A 20064-nucleotide genomic window follows, 5' to 3' on the forward strand; every position below is an offset into this window, starting at 1 on the left:
CTTAAAATAAGTTTTTTATTCCGACAGAAACAATTTATTTTTTGAAAACAAAATTTCAAAAGCTTCTGCAATTTGTATTAAATGCAATGCAGCAGGAAGCATCCTTACAGCCCCACAGCAAAACTAGAACTGCACAAGAGCGTTTTCCTCAGGATATGCAGCAATCCTTGTGAGCACTCTGGCCTCACCTTACTCTCTGCCTCTTGGGAGCACAGGCTGGAGGCACTGGAAGAAAACTGGAGTCCAGTTTGGTGCTGTTTTATTTTTGGTCTTGGAGAGTCACTCCTCCTCTTTGCATATCATCCTTTCAAACAAAACAAATAAACAAATCTTTTTCTCTCTTTCCTGTTCCTAGGTAGAGACAGAAATCAAGAGAGCAGATTTCCACTAACAACAGACACCAAGAACAGCTGCACTGTATGAACTTTAGAAGTTATTGCAGGTTATGCAAAGTGGCACAGTGATGTGCAAAACTAATACAGCCAAAAATGAAGTATATGATCAACAGAGAAATTACACAGGCAGGTTTCAAATCTGGGCTTTTTTTCAAAATAATAACAAATCTATAGGCATCTGCATAAGTGACATCCTACACTATATGCTACCAGCAAATCAAGATAGAATTTCTAGAGACATATTATTTTGTTCTGGGAGAGATGCCATTTTACATACAGCTGTCTACTTTCTAAATCATCTACCTGCATTGTTTGATTCCACCCACACCCCACCCCTAAAGAGTGTTGTCTTTAAATAATCAACCAAAAGCTCTTGCAGTATCACTGCCTATATATTCTGGAAATATTTTTTTTTTGCAGGGAGGACTAAGGATTTGGCAGGGAGAGATTGTGTTTGGGGTTTTTATTCCCCTAAAGTTAAGAAAGGGGCTTTGCCCTTTAGCCTTCAGTGGTTATTCAGGTACAGATGCCTACCAAAGTCACACTCATTTTCTGAGAACATGTGCAGGGACAGTATGAGAAAATAAAGAGCAAAAGTGGGCTGCAATGTGTGTCCTGGGAGTCCCACAGGTAGTCCAGGTTTCCTGTATGTTCTCTCCCTAAGGACAACTTTAGGGCTCTAACATAGTCTACATTGCTCTGTTTCAATACTGCATGCTTGCTCAAAAAACCAAAATTCAGTTTCCTCAAAAGACATTCAGTTCTGCAGGTACTTGTACATAACAGTAAGCAAATACAATTTTAATATAATAAAGAAAATACATAAAACAATGCTCAGCAATGAGCACAAGCCTTATGGGAACATAGGTCATTTGGAACTGAATCCAGAAGTTTAAATCATTAGGTTTCTGGATGTGGCAAAATTAGCCTGGCCCCATCGTGAGAGCTAACCTTCTCACAAGGGTCACAAAACAGGAAAGGCTGGGACTAAGAACAACAATAATGGCAAGAAAATAAACTTTATCTGAAACTAATCAGTTACTAATGATTTGAGGAAGATTATGTCAACTCCCCGTGTATGGGCTCTTTATCAGAAAGGGCAAAGCACTGCACTGTCAAATAACAGATGTGACTTGCACATTGATCTGCATTTAAGGTGCATGTTCTTCAATTACTCGTGTTCCTCAGAGGGACAATGGGAAAGGATTCCCAGCACCACAGGAATATCTTCTGAAGGCTCAGTTTATAAACAGTCAGGGTATTCCACTTTCCACAGGATCAAGTGACCTTTCCTAATGAAGACATAAAGGTCCACTCCTCTACAGTCACCTGAAAGGAGGCTGTAGCAAGGTGGGGGTGGGTTTCTTCTCCCAGGTAAGAACAGACAGAATGAGAGAAAACAGCCTCAACTTGCACCAGGAGAGGTTAAATTTGGGTACAAGGAAAAACTTCTCCACCAAAAGGGTGTCAAGCACTAGACCAGGCTGCCAGGGAAGTGGTTGAATCACCATTCCTGGAGGTATTTTAAAAGCCATGAGGATGTGGCACTTAGGGACTTGGCAGTGCTGTGTTAACAGTTGGAGTCACTGATCTTAGAGGCCTTTTCCAACCTAAAGGATTCTATGGTCTATTCAGAGTATTTGATTATATTCAGATATATAGAAACAATTGTCAGTACTGCAAGAAAAATATAGAATATTCCACAATATTTTTGTATTGCTTCCTACAGAATTCCAATTTGCTGGCTGGATCTCAAGATCCTAGAATTTGCCTCTTGCTTCTCCTTGCTCAGGTACTACCATTCCTCCTGATGCCAGCCTGACAACGTTTCCAGCGTTTTTCATAAGCATTTTCTCAGACAACACTGCTCAGATCCATTTGTGCTGCAAGGCTGCAGGCAGCTCCAGTTCAGAGAAAGCTTTCTGGAGGCATGAAAGCTGTGCTGAAAGACACAGCAGCAGAAAGCTGTGATGATTGCTCCTCTGTGGAAAAAAAATGCAAATGCCTCATGTCCATGCACATAGATTTGTTGGAAGCAGTTTTCTTCCAAATTTGTGATACAATCAGTTCAGTGTTAATTACACACCAATTATGAATTGATGCCCAGATCCTTCTAAGAGCTGAATTTCTGCAGCTGGAGAGGCCAACAGGCCCTCTGTTACTGGGATTTTGATGAGAAGTGTCCTGAAGTTTTACAAAAACATGGACACACGAGGAATGCCTCTCTGTACTGTCTGCAGGCATTCTCCTTGCATGAAATGAGGCATAAAGGTTTTCACCAGACACACACTTACCAAGAGTTACAGCAGGTTTTGATCTATCCCCTTCAGCACCCTCAGGCCTCATCCACAGCAGCTGAGACACTCCAGCTAAAGTCTCAGTGAAACCATTGCCATTGATGACATTTCCTCTGACCAGGGAGGTCAGGGATATGTTTTGGCCAAGAACCTTAATGACCCAACAGCACTAAGACAAACCTTTTCCAGCTATTTGTCTGCATTCCTTAGGCATGAGGACATGAAGAAGGGGAAGCACTGAACTATGTAAAGCTGTGAAGGAAAGAGAGGCATTCCACACTACAAAGCTGTTCCAGTTAGCATCTCATTTATATTCTGGGATATAAACATAACTTCTCTCCCATATGTGATGAAGATTCCCATACATAATTTTTCAAGACCAATGCTGCATAAATCTACTTATATCCCAGTTGCCCCACAACCTCTGAGAATTTTTAGTGGGTGATATCTTTGACCTCTTTTTAGTATACTACCAATAAATGAATCAAAGCTAACATGTTATTTCTCTGCTTCCTGTCCACTTCTTATATCTGCCTTTTTTACATCAAAAAGGGATCTTTGATACTGCTTACAGACGCGGTTCATGCGTGTAGAAAGACTGAAAAATCTGGCTTCAATCACCAACTGGTGGTTGTAGACTACACTGGAATATGAATAAAGGTAATAAAGGCCAGTTAATGGAAAAAAAAATCTGAGGAGAACTAAGACTTGTTAACAAACAGCATAGCATGAACTATAAAGGTATGTATAGAGAAAAATTAGAAGATGAAGTAGGAGGGTACTGTGCCACCCAGATTCTTGCCAAAGCCAATAGGAGCAAGAGATGTGTTTAAATAGACAAGCCTGTCTGCAAGCTAAAATTCCCAAAAGAAACTAAGAGTTCATTTCTCTCTCTTATTCATGCATATTTTAGAAACCTCTGGAGACTGCTCTGCAAACTGGAACAATAAAACAAAATGTCAAGACAATAAATGGGGCATTGAATCTCTCCCTTCTGCTGGAGGAAGGCCTTTTCTGACTCGAGGGCATACCTTCTTTCCACTTCCCAACAGCAAAGCACTGCAGAGTAAGCACTGTCTTCAGGATGACCTCAAAGAGTGAGGCAGCACAGCAGTGCTTATCTGGTCTATTACCTTCAAAAATTTCTAGCTGAAATCCACCTTGCCACAGGTATATCTCACTATTCTTTTGTCATCTGTTCTATGATGTCATAACAGGTATGTTGTTAGAGACACTGATAAACAGCAGGGATTCATTTTATTTTTCTGTAATCCTGAGGAAATCAATTCCAGTTCCATTTCTGTTCCCAAACTCCAAGAAGCTCCATGCACACTGCAATATATCAGCAGTGAAACACTGAATGCTTTGTTCTCATTTGCAGCATAAGCACTTAACACTATAGGTAGACCTAGCTTCCCTTTTCTTTGACCAGGAGAAATTCACTGTTACTATTTCTCTACACATTTCACTTTGCTTGGAATTTTAATTTCTGGAAATAATGGGTTTTATGCAAAAGTGGTAAAGCAAGTGCCTTGTTAAACTATGGTGAAGCATCAGAGGCAGCTTTGTGGCCTGAAGACTCAAAGCCCCAGCTCCATCTTTGGCATATTGGGCAATTCAAGTCATGCAAGTAATTTTATTTTCCTACACTTTGATTTCTTAATCTGCAAAATGGAGATATTGCCTAAAATTATTCAAGGACATTACAATATCCACAGTGTCATTCCTTGCTTTTATTTCATGTTTGAATGAAACCAAAAAAATTGATGTTGCACAACGAGCCAGTTGTGCTGATATGTCCGTTCTCCCATAGAAAGCAGTTGCAGGGTTTGTTTCTGTTTCGAGTCTTTAGCCCACTCTGGCTCCTCAGGAAGTTCTCCTAGCATCAAATGAATTCCAGAAAGTGTTCAGCACAAGCAAAACAGCATATTTTCATCATGTTTCATTGAAGCAAAACCTTTTAATTAGCCCTAGTAATGGCTTCCTCCAACTTGGCAAAGCACTTTGGAGAAATGCACTGAAAGTGCTGTATCAGAGCTAGGTATTATTACCAACACAAATATGAGCTAAAGACTTCAAAATACATATAGGCAATATCTTTCTGCCTTCACTGACTTAACCATTGCTTCAAGTCCTAGGCTATTCCTCAAGGAAGAATTTCAAGTCATTAAACAATTAGTAACCTTGCAACACCTTTGAAAAATAAATAGTGAAAATTGGGTACTCACACAAATTGCTTAATCTGGAATACAGCTGTTTCTGGAGCAAAACATAACACTCATTTAACAGTGCAAAGCCACAGAAGCATAGAGGGCACAAAGGACAAAATATTGTTGTATCCATTTAGAGCTAGAGGGGAAGTTTGTGGAGGCAGAAGTACAGTAAAGCAAAATAAAATAAAAGTACTTAAATAGCACCCTATTCTTGATGCCAAACTGGTCAGAAATAGCTCACATTTCCAAATTTGGTAATCTTCCAAGGAGTAGTCAAAAGCAACAAATCTTTGTAGGGGTTGGTAAGGTTTGATTTAGTGGCTAACTTAATTTGTTCTGTTTGTGATTGTTTAACAGGGTTGGTAGGCTGGTCTTGTGTTATCTTTGGATGACACTTTAATGTTGCAGGGCAATCATTATTACATTTTGGTGAGCTCAGGGTGCCTTAAACAACTGCTTAGATCCAAGAGATGCAATAACTCCTCAGGCAGAGAGGCACAAGTGTTCAGCCCAGCACCTGATCCAGATCTCATTTGAAAACCATGGTGTCCAAGAGGATTGTGCCCTCAGCTCCTTGCTGGACCATTGGCACACATCTTCTCTGGTCAGGGGACAGATACCATGAGCTGAATCACAGAACCAAGCAGGCTCTGGGGAGGTCTCCTGCCCACAGACTGAGCCTTTCCCAGTCTGTCTAGCCCAGGAGAAACTGTTTAGTCAGAATGTTTTAGAGGACTTTAGAGACAAAAACCAGTCTCATATCACACACTTTGCTTTGCCAAAGCCACAGTCCTATTCAAAGGCAGATTCCACTCTGCTTCCAAGGCTGCTGGAAAATGTCATTCTGCTCCTCCAAGCAAGGGTAACACACTATCATACAGGGATATTTTCATCCTTTTACATTAGGTGGAGTAGGAAATACCCTGAGAAGCAGGGTACAGGCTACTTTCCTTCACTGGTCTTTCAAACAACATTTCAGAGAAGACTGACATTCAATCTAAGAGTAAGGAAGGGCACTGTGGGTGGGCATGGCAAATTCCAGCCAGGAGCACAATCCTCTCTGTGCAGCAAGCCCCCAGGAGCAGCTTTCTAAACAAATGCAGCAGAAATCCAGTGTAATAAAGGCATTGATTTCCTTACAACTACAGTCCCAGGTGGCAAAACTGGGCATCACTCAGCCTTACAGAAGGATACAGAATCTGATCTTGTTAAGTATCAGCTAGGGAAAAACAGATACTTGCCCCTGCTTTCAATTCACTTGCTGTTGCACTAAGGACAGCAGAGAAAACAATCAATAGATCAGGTTTCCAAATGGGAAACAAAACCACTGGAAAGGCCTAAGCCCACTTTCACCTTGTTGGTAGTTTTTATCATTACTCATGATCCTCTTATAAGAAACAGTATCATGCTGTTTGCATGCACTCAAATACTTGAGTTACCTCAGCAAAATGCAAGCGTGTTAATGCAGTTCGAGGTTTAGACTCCCATTGCCCTTACTGTGAACAACACCCTTTGCAAAATAAAAAAACAGACACATTTTCATGATTCCTTTTTCTGGCTTTAAAAAAAAAAAAAAAAAAAAAAAAAAAAAGAAGAAAAAAAGAAACCCACATGGGGTTTCAGTCCCAAATATGCAATTGGCATTTGGCCCACTGTAAAGACATGCCCAAACTGCCTGAGGATGGAGCAGCTGTGGGGCCAGGGGTAGGTCACAAACTGCCTAAACCAAGGAGACTCTGCAGGAGGGACTCCCTCAGGACAGAGGAGAGCTCTGAGGAAAACAAGCAGCCAGTATACTAAATCACCTCCATTCACTCTCATACAAGTTGAAAGCACTTTATGTCCCTTTAATGTTCCTTCTTCCTCCATCTGAGCCAGAAATTGCCAGCCAGCCTGGTCTCCTGATGAAACTATTTCCCACCATCAGTTTACAAGGAAAGAAGAGTTTCCAGAGTAGTAACAAATCTAATATGATACTGAAATAAACTTTTGGTAAATAAAATAAAGCACTGTCATGAAAGATCAGCTAACCCAGCTTGTGATCCAAGCTCTGGAAATGTCTATGTGAATGTAGAAAAAGACCAGAAAAAATACTGAGGGAGGAAAAGAGAGCAGTTCACTTCTCCAGCTTGCATCCCCTCCACAAGAGAGGGTACAGGAGAAAAACTACAGCTGTGGTACCAAACATCTGTAAAAAGATACAGCAAAACAAAAGCACAGCTAAGGATGCAAACAAATCTCCTTACCTGCTTATTCTTCCCCCTTTTGTACTTTATGTATGTAACTTAAAAATATTTGACCAAATGCAATCCATTTGCACAAAAGTGAAATTTGAAAAACTTGCAAGGTTTGCTTCAGGGGACTCAAGTCAATTCAAACAGGCAGCACATATAAAAAACGAGCAGAGTTCCTACAGGATCCAGAGGACTGAGAAAGAAATAAGGTTATTTGAAAAGTTTTTGCAAAGAAAGAGATATCCAAAACCCAATTTAACCTGAAAACTTTAGAGCTCAGTAAATGTGCAAGAGAGACCTATACACCACTTCCTATTAGGTGGCTGCCAAACAGATTTGTTACACATTTAATAAAGCAGTAAAATAAGGTATTTATGTAGCATGTTGAAGTGTAAGCATATTGGTAGCATTTTGTTTAAATGAAAGTGTAACTTGATAGATGCTACAGTTCCTGGACAATGGGAAATATGAGGAGAAAAAGAAAAGTCAGAAATCCTGCTGCATCACAGAAAAAGAGCATCTTGCACAGGGCTGCTTTAACAGGCCTATAAAACCTGGGTGCTTTGAGCCTCTGACAAGAGTGCCTGGCTGGCAGATGGTGAATCCTCACGTGCCTCAGAGGGTCCAGCTACTCGGAGGGAGAAGTCTTGAACACCCTTTGCTGGGTCACACATCATTGCTATTCCTTCCTTCAGGGCTTCACCCCGTACTTGGCAAGGGAGCAGGGCTGCAGCTCCTTCCAACATCAACACCTTCTCCTTGCTCACCAGAGGTGCCGGCGCAGAACAAACACGAGTTTCAGCCTTCCCAGCTTCACAGCTCCCCAAGCCATGTTCTCTGCTCAGGCTCACTGAAACTGCAACCACCCTTCAGAGGGCAATTTCAGCCCATCACAACCTTCCCAGGTTCCAAAAGAAATGCAGCAAACTGCAAAGGTATGGGTCATGAAAAACAGCAAATACAAGCATCTAGTTGCTTTTGCTTCTCTCATGTGCAGATCTCAGAAATAGAAGGGGAGATATCAGTTATTATTGTTAAATTGTGCCTTACTATTGAACACACAGGGAAACTGAGGTTCCAGGTAATGGAATGACTTAGAGGACTTCTGAATGAGTGAGCAAAAAAGCAGCAACTGGACAAGAGATTTGATGAGTAGTAACTCTTCACCCAGATTAATTTATTTATTTCCACAGACATTGTACTTAGTTGTTATGAAAAATAAATTATTCTCTTTTGGAAAAAGATCAACATGTTCTTCCTCATGGGTGATTATTCCCAGAGTGGTTAAAAACCAAAGGAAGAAAAGTACAGAAATACCAACGTTACAGAGCAAACCTGTGTTCTTCCAAGTGTGGGAATAGAAGAAAAGCAGGTATTTTGGGGCTAAATTGTTTTAAGAAAGAGGTATTTTTGTTACAACACATAGAAGTATCTTTAATACAAGGAAAACACTGAAACAATATGTTGCTGCCTTTTGCTTACGCATTCCTAATGTGAAGGCCCAAGTTCCCCCTAAGAGGAGCATGTGGATGTTTTATTGTTAAACAATTAGGCCAAAGCCACACTAAGGATTTTTGTACTTGGTTCAAACTGACTTTAATGGAAAATGAGCCTCTAATTATCATAAGTGACTTAGAAAATCTCAGCAGGGTTGTATAAAAAGGTAGAGCATTAACCTAATCAAGGCTGCACAGAGAGCTGAGGACTTACTAATAAAGATCAGAAACTGAAGGTAGAAGGGGTCTTTATACCTCCATTCCCTGGTCAAAATGAAGTTCAGCAATAAATGAAACATCTGCTGTGATAACTTGTGTGTCAAAGCAAATATCTGTTTTCATCCCTTTAAAAGGGCTAATTAATCCACACACAGAAAGCCCTGTTTGAAATATTTGTGAAAAGAAATGGGTAAATTAATATATTTTGAATATCCATGATAAATATACTCTACATAAGATGTAAACCTGAGCTGCACACTGATGTACCAGAAAATATCTTTGCCTCATGGCAGAGGTTTATAATGAGGGGGAGGATGGGGATAGCAGACACAAAATAACTGCCTCCTTGTAACCAGATATAATGGTTATGACTAAGACTCAAAAATCAGACATAAGTAGAGAAAGAACTCATCCTTTTCAAGAAAAAAAAAAGTATTAACATCATATCTCTAAATATGGTAGATTATAAATATTTGAGATTACACAGAGAAGAAATGGTATTAAAAGCCTAAATTTTTCTGATAGTCTTACCACCTGATCATACCCCTCTTGAAGAAAAGTAACTCCACTTAGAGTCCCATTTTAGAGTTTATCTGTTTCCAGAATTATCTTCTCTATCTTCTCATGTGCACTGATGTTTCCCTCATCTACCAAAGTCAGATGCAGTCCTTTATTCATTTGTTCCCATTTTGTTCAGAGCTTTTAAAATTACAAATGAAAGATGCTACTCTGTTGCTATAGCTCATCATCTTTCTGCTACTATCTGAATTTAGCTCCTGCTTTTTATTGACCTTTGTCCTACTCCTAAAAAACCACCAATCTTAGTTTGATTCAGGTTTTTTAAAACCTGATAAAGTCTAGAGATGAAAATAACCTTTTTCCATTAGACCCAGTACAGGAATACTCCATTCAGTCTGTAGAAGTTATGGAGGTAAGTATTCATTGTGCATTGAAAACAAAAAACTTAGATATATATAATTATAAAATCTCATTTATGTCAGTGAATCCTGGATCAAAACATCTCTCACTGACTATCCAATACTTAGGGTTATCCCAAGTCTCCACAAAAAAAAAGTTAAGGTGTACTTGCCCCTAACTCTTTGCCTAACTAGGAGGTGAAAGTTAATTTAAAAAAAGGTAGAATCAGAAACAATTTGAAAAGTTGCAGCCAGAAGTACAGTGCCAGGTGAGGAAGAGGTGAGCAGACGCTGCTGGGATAACTCATGTGGCCCAAAGTAGCTGCTCTGTGTGGTCTCCACCCCAGCTGACCTTCCCACTACATGTTTGTCTGGGCTGGACAGGCAGATGTGCTTGCCAGCCTGCCCTGCTGCAAAGCACATGGGAAAGGGAAAAGGAAGTTTTTAGTCCAAGACAAAGCACTTGGCTATGCAGGGCTGGATTCCTGCTGTTTTAGCCATTATCCATAGGCTCATGAATATACATCACATATTTGAATTTATCACATGAGCATGCCATTCACCTTAATTATCCTGCTTCCAGAGCACACCTCCAAGGCCAGTGGCTCAGCTGCACTTCTACAGAGCAAAACATTCTACTGTCTCTCCAGATTTAAGAATAGGTCAGATTCTTTCCTCTATCACATCAGTCTACTCGCAGTAGTTCTGGATCAACACTAGTATGCCAAAAATCAGACTCATCTCATGCTCTCTGTACATAATAATGGTCTCTACTACAAAAAATGATAATGGATTGAATGTGAACCATTAACCTTCAAAAGAGAAGCTGGCTTCACTCAGAGCAGCAAGAAACTTCTCCCATCTTTTTCACAGACTGCTTTTAAGCTGGGTATTCTCTCCTGTCATTTTTCAGTTGCCAGAAATGTCACAATATACAATGATCTACACAACTGAAAAGATAAGACACACAGGTCCCCTCAGCCAGATATCCCACAGTGTTCCCCCCTCCAGCTGCAATCTCTTGGAGGTGAATAGGCAGACAGTGTACTTGTCCCAACTTTACCTTCCACTGTTATTCTCTCTGGAGCGTGTGCCTGTCACTGCAAACTCCATGGCTGTCTCACTGCTTTGTCAGGGAGCCTTAGCTGAACTTTCACCAACTTCTCTGCTGGTTTCTCCAGCTCACAGTAACTGTCTCACAGGGAGACAACTCAATGGCAAACACTGCCAGAATTAAAGCTGAAATCACAATTAAATCTTATGTGATACTCTTTAACAGTACAAAGCAGTGTGATACCTCTCTTGGCATTCCACTAAGTACAAATATCAATATCAGAACAGACAAACAAAGGAATATGTCACAAGTAGCTGCTATCACAGATTGTCTGTGACAGACAAGCAGCCTCAATGCTCACAAGTGGATGAAGAATTTGTCACCATTTATCCCCTTTCTAGGGTTTAACAAATCCCAAGCCACAGTGGAAGTGGCCTCAACAAAATGTAGGTCTCACATCAATCTACAGCTTGGAAGCAGCAGCACAAGCAGAGATTATGGCACACACAGAGTTCATTACAGCCCAGCTGCTGGGCTTGGAGTGCTTTCAGAGGGAAAGGGCTAAAAGGAGAAAGAAGAAAAGCAGAACACTAAGGAAGAGAAAAGACAACATTTCCCTGGGACCTAACAGACAACCTTCCCCAAAGTACAAGGATTCAGATGAAGCCTTACAGGTAAAATGGCAAGAATCTGGGAGCGCTTGCCTCTCCTGAATTTATTTTTCCTAGAGAGTTACCTGTGTTATCCAAGTTATGCAGCCACAGGAAAAGTAGAGCAGGCAAAGGAAGATTTTCCCCAGCTCACCTTGGAACTAGATGAGAAGAAGGCAGCTCTGCCACCTGGCAACATCCCCCTTTGCTTGCCAGGCCCGAGGACACCTCTGGAGAGAAAGAGCAGCTCCTCTGCCAGCTGCTCTGCAGCTACAGCAGCAAGGACAGTGCTGCTTCAGAGGCTGATAACCACTGGGCCAATCAGCAGCAAACAACTCTGCACCAGTCCTTAGCACTGGGAAGGGAAGAGCTGAAGCACAGCACCTGTGGAAGCAGGGAGGGAGGCTTGCATGATACCCTGAGGCTGAGTAATGACAAAGCCAGGCCGTCAGGATTGTGCCATTAAAACTTGCAAGTACCCCCAGTGTCCCAAGGGTTTCAAACAGGTGACAAGAAGGAGACAGCATGAGCTCCCTGTGCTTGTCCTTGTTTTTCCCTTTAGTACAATTAAATGATTCCAGATATTTACCCATTTCCACAGGAGAAATGGTGATGGATATATCCAAAAAACAACAACAGAAATATGCACACTAACCTAAAGCTCTGTGAATTGTATTGATGAGAACTGAATGCTACGTTATGGTTTTGGAGATTGTTAAGTAAGTAATCTTTACAAACAGACTTCAGGGAGGTGCAGACGATTTTATGGCTCTTCCTTATGATCTCTTTTTTTTCCTTTCCTATTCTGATCTCAACTTTCTTTCAAGTCAGTAATTTCTTATACAGTTTGAGTGGCACAGGTGATGTTCTGCTCAAAGATTAAGTTAACAATATGACAGGCAGTAAAAACACAAGCTATGGTATGGAACTGCAGCCTGATTTGCAACTTCACAGTGGAAACAATCAGAGCTTGCTGATTATTTGGTAAGGTTTTGCACTTTCCTCATTTGCCTTGTCTTCAAAACAATATTCCTGGCTCATAAAGCTCATTTGAACACTGGATAACAGGATTTTGTAGGCCTGGAGCCAGGATTAAGATATGAGGCAAACTGGAAACTTCAGCCATTACAATCCTAGTAGCCCAAATGAGAAGCACTTTCACACACAGTGAGCCAATCAATATGTCCCATTTCTTTGTGGCCATATAGAAAGAAACATGACTTTAGGCCCTTCCCCACGACTTCAAGTGATAGGAGTTTTCATCAGGACAAAGGATCAAAATCATTAGAACTCCTCATTAATTTCACCCCATATTGCAAAAACTATTTGTACTCCCTCAAGTTGAAAGGAAAAAAATGTCAAGAGACAGATTCATCTCCCAACTTGAAGGACTTCCCAGAACAATGAGCAGAGTCAGTGTCTGAAACATCTGCTCCTTGCTGAAGAAGGGTTGCAAGATCTTCCAGGCCAGCCCTCCCAAAATTTTTGGTCTCTGCCCTAGTGCTTGGAACAGCAGGCTGAGCAGAGTGCTCTGCTCAGTGCTAGTCAGTTAACATCTGTCCCCTGTGATTGTGACTGGGTGTCCCACGAAGACTACTAATCTTTTTCCTAAGGGGAAAATTGCAAACCAGTAATTCAGTGTGACAACCTCATCAAAATGATAAAATGAATTATGGCTTTAAAACTTTATGCAGCGACTGTTTTTAATAACGTGGGAGTTAGAGAATAATGTTAAAAGTTTCAACTCAAAGACCTGGTTTCCTGTGCTGGCACCAGTCCTAACACTAAATGTTAACACATTAAGCATTCTTACATCTTCATTTTAAAGAGCAATTAGGAGACAGATACACTCACAATGGAATAACATCCCATTCCTGAGTGTGTGAACATACACAGGGTGCAGTTCCAACAGAAACCCACTGTGCTCTCCCTGAGTCCTTCAGGACTTCTCCACTTGCACAAGTTCATTGAATTCTCAACTGCACTGCAGCAGCTGACAGCTCTGCAGCCCACAGACACAGCTCCACCAAACATGTCTTCAAGAAAGGGGTGAAGGTGGCATTGAAAGTGAACACCTACTCCTGTCCTGTGTTCCTCAATCTCCCAAGCACATCTCCAAGGTCAGAAGCTCACAGCAGAATGTAGCAAAGCACTGACTGTAGGAATTAGACCATTCATTTCCCCAAACAGTTTTAACTACCTGAGAATACACTCTGAGTTACATTGCTCTAAACATGTTCACTGTGGATTAAGCTAAGGCAAGCCAGACTCGGCTGGCTGAGAACCAAAGCTCCAGACCTCAGCTGATGAGTAAGAATCTTACTGTAACTCACTGCAGTCACCTCTAGCCCAGAATGGTCTCCAGTACCCTGCAACTAAACTATCATAACTGCAAACTCTGATTATCAGCAACCGCCCCAATAGGAACACACAATCCCCACACAAGAGGGTGGGTTGGCCAAGAAGTGTTAATGTAGTAGCTATCCCTCTCCCTACAGTTTGTAGTAGTGTTGACTTCAGAAAGTTCAACTGCTAATGGAGAACATATCTTTTAGACTCAGTCCTCAGTGAATAAAAAGTTTCAAGTAAAATCTGAGAGCTGCTCAAAGCCTACAAGAATTAAAAGAGGATTTAAATCTGAAACTCCATAAGCAAGCATCCCCATTGCTCAAATCAGTCTTAAAATCATCTGCACAATGCAACAACAAGGACCAGGAAAAAGGCAGCTACAGAGAGAGGGGAATCTCCACCATGGCCCCTCTCTAGCAGGACAGAGCTCTAGAGCAGCAAAGGAGACCATGATTTATGGAATCTGGACAGGAATTATGGAATCTACACAGGACCTCATAAGCAGGCAGGATTTCTCCTCCATGACACTTAAACTGACACAGCTCACCAGCATGAGGCATTTCTACATGAAAAAAAAACCAACAAACAGGAGAAGATTTTGCAGTCGAATAAGGGATAAAAATGATGAGTACTAACTCTCAGATGATGGATGTACACCCAAAAAACATCCAAAACTCTTCCCAAAAGGGGGAATTTCAGGTCTTGTAGGGTGTGACTCTCCAAAGCTTGGCAAAGCCACTTATAACCTCACCAAAGTTCAATTTGACTAAAAATGTTTACAAGCACGAAAACTAGGCCAAATTGAGAATGTAAATATTTGGATTCAGTTCCCCAAACTTGTCTCTGTCTGCACTGCCAACTAAATCCCAACTGCAGACCAAAAAATCTGAAAAGCAACAGTTGCACACACTTTACAGCACACAGACAAAACTAACACACATGGCACTCAGCAACAGGAAAAAAAAAAAAAAAAGAAAAATAAGGAAAACCCCCCAATTCGTAATCTAAACTAAACTTATTCTAAACAAGACATCAATGAAGTCTGGACCAAAAATCAACTCTGCTATCATTTCATACATTTTGAAAGTCTGATCAGTCCAGATGTTGGTCCTCTGCCCTGCAGGAGCCTGGGTAACATTAAACATAGCTAGATTACTCAAGAGCTCATAGACAACATGATGTTTGTAGCACACAGTGGTAACTTTGACCTAAACCACATTCTTTTAAGCCATCCAAAGCAAGGACTTCCATTTCTCAGGCAGACAAACTGAGGAAAGACTTCTCTGGAATCACAGTAATTTATTTGGCAACCTCAGTCCCATATTCAGAAGTGATTTAGGAGCCCAGATCACCTGGAGTTCTCAAGATCTCTTCTTCCCTAATTTTACCCCTGCTCTTTTAGGTATAGATAAGAATGGCAACCATGGATTCATGCAAGGAACTTTTGACCTCCTACAAACACAGATCCCTAGAGATACACCATATTCCCAGCTGCCAGTTCCCAGCCCCTCTTCAAGTGTCAAATGCCTTTCAGTCCTACATCTCCACTGCACATACTCACTGGAAGAAATCAGAGGGGTGAGGGTGTCATTAAGACCAGCATTTTTGTTGTTGTTGTTGTATGATATGAATTTGAGCATCCTTACTTCCACTACAGTAGACTAACAAAAAACCCCATCCTTTCCCTCTTCAGTTAAGCAGGAAAAGCATGAATCTGGTTATTTTGCTTTACTCAGCTGTGGGAAACTTGGGTTTACTTTCCAGTTAAAAGCAGGCTCTTCAGTGTACTTCACAGTGACCTCTTCACAAGGGGCTTGTATCATTTCTTTAAATGCCCTTACACTAAAAATAGTCCTGCTTCCTAAACATGAGTGTTTGGCAGTTCCAGGCATTCTGAGATCCTGCATACCACTTTAATTTTTTTTAAACTGGCAACATTTATTTAACCAGCAATTTAAAAAAGGAGGCCCAGCCGCCCCAGTGATTCTTCCAAGAGGGTCTTAGATGTTTATGAAACACAATGAAAACAATAAAGTGGACAAAACCATGCTATTCCATCAAGTCCTTGGCAAGACTTCCCAACCAAGAATAAATTGGCATGGTATGTTACAGTCAACAGATTACACAACAGTTTACAGGGTCACCAATAATAAGGGGTCACACACTCCTTAAAGAGATACACTGTACAAGAAGGCACTTGCTTAAAGGAAAAGAGCAATGCTTGATCCTGAGCTTCTTGGAGCACATCCTGACAGTCACAGCACAGACCTGCTGCAGGGGTAGGAGAGGACAGAAGGCACCTCTCCCCCAAGCCAGGAAGGGCAGTGACTATGCCACCCAAGCTGGCTGGGGGAGTTCAGCACCCTGAAGGGAGCAGCAGAAAGCCAGGCCAGGCAGGGCTCTCTTATTTCTGCACACAAGAGGAGAACACATGCTACATCCTTCCAGGAGCAGGACAGTCTCCATGCCCCAGGGAAGCCCAGCACCATCATCCCTGCCAACCTTTCCAAAAGCCCCTTTCCTCACTCCATACTCTTGAGGAAACTGGTTTCACCCCAGAAGCAAGATTTCAGTTCCATGTCAGTCTTGTCACCCTTAACAGTGCAGACAGTAGTTAATTTTAAAAGGTGCTTGACTATGCTCCTGGGTAACTTGATACAGACATCATCATTGCTATAAATGTGTTGCAGTTTTATTTTAAATAACTGATCTTAAAGAAAGAGGGAAATGAATGGTCAAACCCATAAATATTACTCTTTCATGTCAACTTGGGACAGATTTCCACTATGTCACCTGCATAACCTGATCACTACAATGAAAGTTAAATTTTGGTGCTCCTAAAACATAAATTATTTTCTCAAACCTCACCTCAAATGCATCATACTCCTACCTTTGCCCCGTTTACTTACCCTTCCACTATATGGAAATTTTCATCCACCAACTATAAATTAATCATGTATAAAAAAAAAATCATTCTTAAGTCTTAAAGGCAAATCAGCCTCACTTCAATTCATCCTATCATCAAAAACTGGACTACGACTAGCAGTTTCATCCTCCCTTCCAAGGATTTTGATCAGTCCAATTTTATTGGATTATTTAACATATGCCTGAAGTGAAGTCTGACTGGCCAGCATAAAAATGAAAGGAATCCTATTCCCCAAGTCAGCAGAAGGTGTAGAAAACACTACTACTGACATACTCCATGCAGTAATACTATGCACCCAGCTTCATTCAGCTTGACTACTAAATTCGAAGTACATTTGAGTGATAAAACTGGAGTAACACAAGAAGGCTCTCTCATATGCAACCGCTATTCTTTGATTGCAGTGACCTTAGTAACGCAAACTTTTGGTATCAAGCCAAGAGCAGGACATCTGATTTTCCCACCAAGTGAACTGCGGCACAACTCCCTTAGCTCTTCAGCCAAATCTGTCCTGGGATCCTAAAGTCTTCCGCCGGAGTCCAGGTGGCTCCTCTACGCTTTTCAGCACGCACGCAAACATCGCAGCCAGCCGGCCGGACGATGCGAGCGGGCATTGGAAGGGAAGCGCCGCAGCTCTCGTCTCCCCGGCTCAGAGCCCCACGCCGGGCGCGCTGGCTCCCCGGCCGGATCCGAGTTACCCCGCTCCGCCCGAAGTGGTCCTGCGGGCTCTGTCCCTCCGCGGGCTCTGCCCTCGCCACCCCCGCCAAAAGCAGCGTCCCGCGAGGCGCGGCGGTGGCACCGGCGCGGGAGCCCCGAGTCCCCGCTCCGCCCGTGCGCAGGGACCCCCGCCCGTGTGCGCTCCCCCGGGGCAGGGCAGGGAAGGGCAGGGTCCCGCAGGGATCGCGGGGCCGGCCCGCACCCGCACGGCCTCCGGCGGCTCCGCTGGCCCGGGGGCTCCGCGCTCCGGGTGCCGCAGCTCCCGGCGAGCCCCCGCCGCCGCCGCGCATCCCCGGTGCTCCCGGCGCGCAGGGACGGCCACCCGGAGCACGAGCAATCGTTTCTCCCCCCGGTCCCGCTCCCCTGCCCGGGTCCCCGCAGGCGACCACCGCCCGGCAGCGCGCCGCCCCGGCCCTTACCGAGGTGCGCAGGGATGCGCTCCCTCCGCCGGCCGCCTGCAGCCCCCGTCCCGCAGCCCGGGCGGTTGTAGCTTTTTTGCAGAAGCTGGGAAGAGGGAAAGAAAGGGGGGAGGGAGGGAGGGGGGTGGGAAGGGACTGAGATCGAGGGAGAGAAAAGTATGCAAAGGCAGGAAGTGGAGACGGCCACGACCAGTGCGGGAGATTAATGGGAACCAGTCACCCGGCAGCCAACAAAGAAACCTGCTCCCCCAGCGCAGCGCAGCCCGGGCCGGGCTGCCGAGCCACCGCTCCCGCCGGCCCCGCGGAGGGGTGGGCACCGCCTCCCCCAGCCCCAAAGCCGGGTCCCGGACAGGGGGAGGGAGGGGAGCAGCCGGGCAGGGCCGGCTGGTCCGCGGGGAGATGCGATGGGCACAGGAGGAGGAGAGGACCGAGCCCCCCCGACTGACAGCCTTGCCCCTCGCTCTAGCCCGGAGGGGCGATAGCGCTCGGTTTTATTTCAAAGCCCCCGAGGTCTGCGCTCCTCTCGGGCAGCGGCGCTTGCGGGGCAGAGCGGAAGGAAGGAGGAGTGCGGGGGGCGCGCTTCCTGCGCCGGGCGCGGGGCTGATGGCTCCCAGCCGGGAGCTGCGGGCCGGGGAGCTCTCGGAGCGCGTTCCGAGCACTCACAGCACCTGTGGAGGAGCGCCGTGACTCCGAACTATTCGTGCAGGGTGCCCGGGTTCCGATGCAGCCCCCGGAGCAGCTCCTGGCAGCAATGTGGAACGCTCAGCTCCCGGGGCACCGCAGCCCGAGGTGTCCCGCTCGCTGGCCAGGGCTCCCCAGGGCATCGCGTACCTGGGGGGAAAAATGCCCCTGCATGGCATTGTCTGTGCGGGCCACCTCCCTGGCACACGTGCCCACGGCTTCTGATGGTTTGGCAGATGTGAAACCAACCAAAAACTGTTGATTTAAAATAATACAGAAGAGGCAGGATGCTAGCTATTAGCAGGACCATGAATATTGCAAAATACAGAGGCTACTCCTAGATCTTCAAGCGTTATGTAGGCATTGATAAGACAAGTGACTTCACAACAGATTTACCAAATGATACTAGGTACAGAAGAAAAATAAAAAGCAGCATGTATTCTGCAATTTGAAAGACAAATTCCAGCACTACACATTTCTGGAACTTTTAAGCACTTTCTGACTTTCTTTCCTTTGACTTAAATGGCAGCAAAATAGCATCAGGCAAATGCTTATGAGCTTTCCTACTCAAGGATGCTTCCCTGAGCCCAGAACCAAGTGCTCAAGATAAACTATTCCTGGCTTTTGCCACCTCACCAGCAAAATGAAATACATTGTCTTCAGATATTCTGATCCATCAACCCACGCAACAGGGAATCTGGTGGAAATGCCCAGCATTTCACAAACTTCCATTATATTTCAAAAGAATGAATGTACAGGAAATAAGGGTAACTCTCATCTGGATTCTGATGTGAATGTGTGTTTCAAAGCAAAAGCTATTTCAGCTGTCAGCCTTCTTGGGACAGATATATTTACTCAGCTGCAAAGGAGTACTGTGTCACCAAACATCAAAAAATAGTGGGAGTTTAAATTTCAACACAACAGGAATAATTTACCTCCTGAACAACAAGCTACTGCTGCAAGTACCTGGCAGGAAGAAAAAATTATCAGTTTTCTCTGCATGTTATGAAAACGACATAGGAGGGCCTTTCCAAGTCTATTTCACAAGAGCAGCAACATAGCAAACCCACTCACCTCTCCAGGAGACCATTGCTAACAAGGCATGATGCAAGGACGTTCAACTTCCAATTAAGCAGGAAGCAGGCTGTTCTGGCTGCTTCTTCACCACATCAAACACACTAACATTGCTTTTATCAAATATTATTCCTTCCCCCCCCCCCCCCTCCTTTATGTTGCATTCAGTTCCCCAGACCTCAAGCACTCCAGCAGCTTGCCTAAATTTTCTTTTGAGTACAGGAGACCAAACTTAAAATTAAGCTGGATTTGAGCACTGAATGGGGGCTTTCTATGTCTTAATGAGCAAGCAGCCTGTGAAGGGTTTGTTTACTGCGGGGGCTGGCTGCTGCTCTGCTTAAGCAACTGGGAGATGACAATAAAATGTAAACTAGGAGGGGATTATTTTTCTTGCTTGTCAGAGAGATTACAGCTAGCAAAGCTCTC

At 43.6% G+C, this 20064-nt stretch overlaps 1 protein-coding gene across 2 annotated transcripts in view; it reads right to left on the minus strand.

The window, feature by feature from the left end:
* Positions 1-17968, minus strand: part of DENND2B (DENN domain containing 2B) — a 153029-nt gene extending 135061 nt beyond the window's left edge. For both annotated transcript variants that reach the window (XM_058026283.1, XM_058026282.1), the window contains exon 1: positions 17884-17968. The gene's annotated coding sequence lies outside the window, so the exon portion shown is untranslated. The remainder of the gene's footprint in view (positions 1-17883) is intronic.
* Between the last annotated feature and the right edge of the window lie 2096 nt (positions 17969-20064).

This window comes from Melospiza georgiana, chromosome 6 (genome assembly GCF_028018845.1).
Source record: "Melospiza georgiana isolate bMelGeo1 chromosome 6, bMelGeo1.pri, whole genome shotgun sequence".
NCBI lineage: Eukaryota > Metazoa > Chordata > Aves > Passeriformes > Passerellidae > Melospiza > Melospiza georgiana.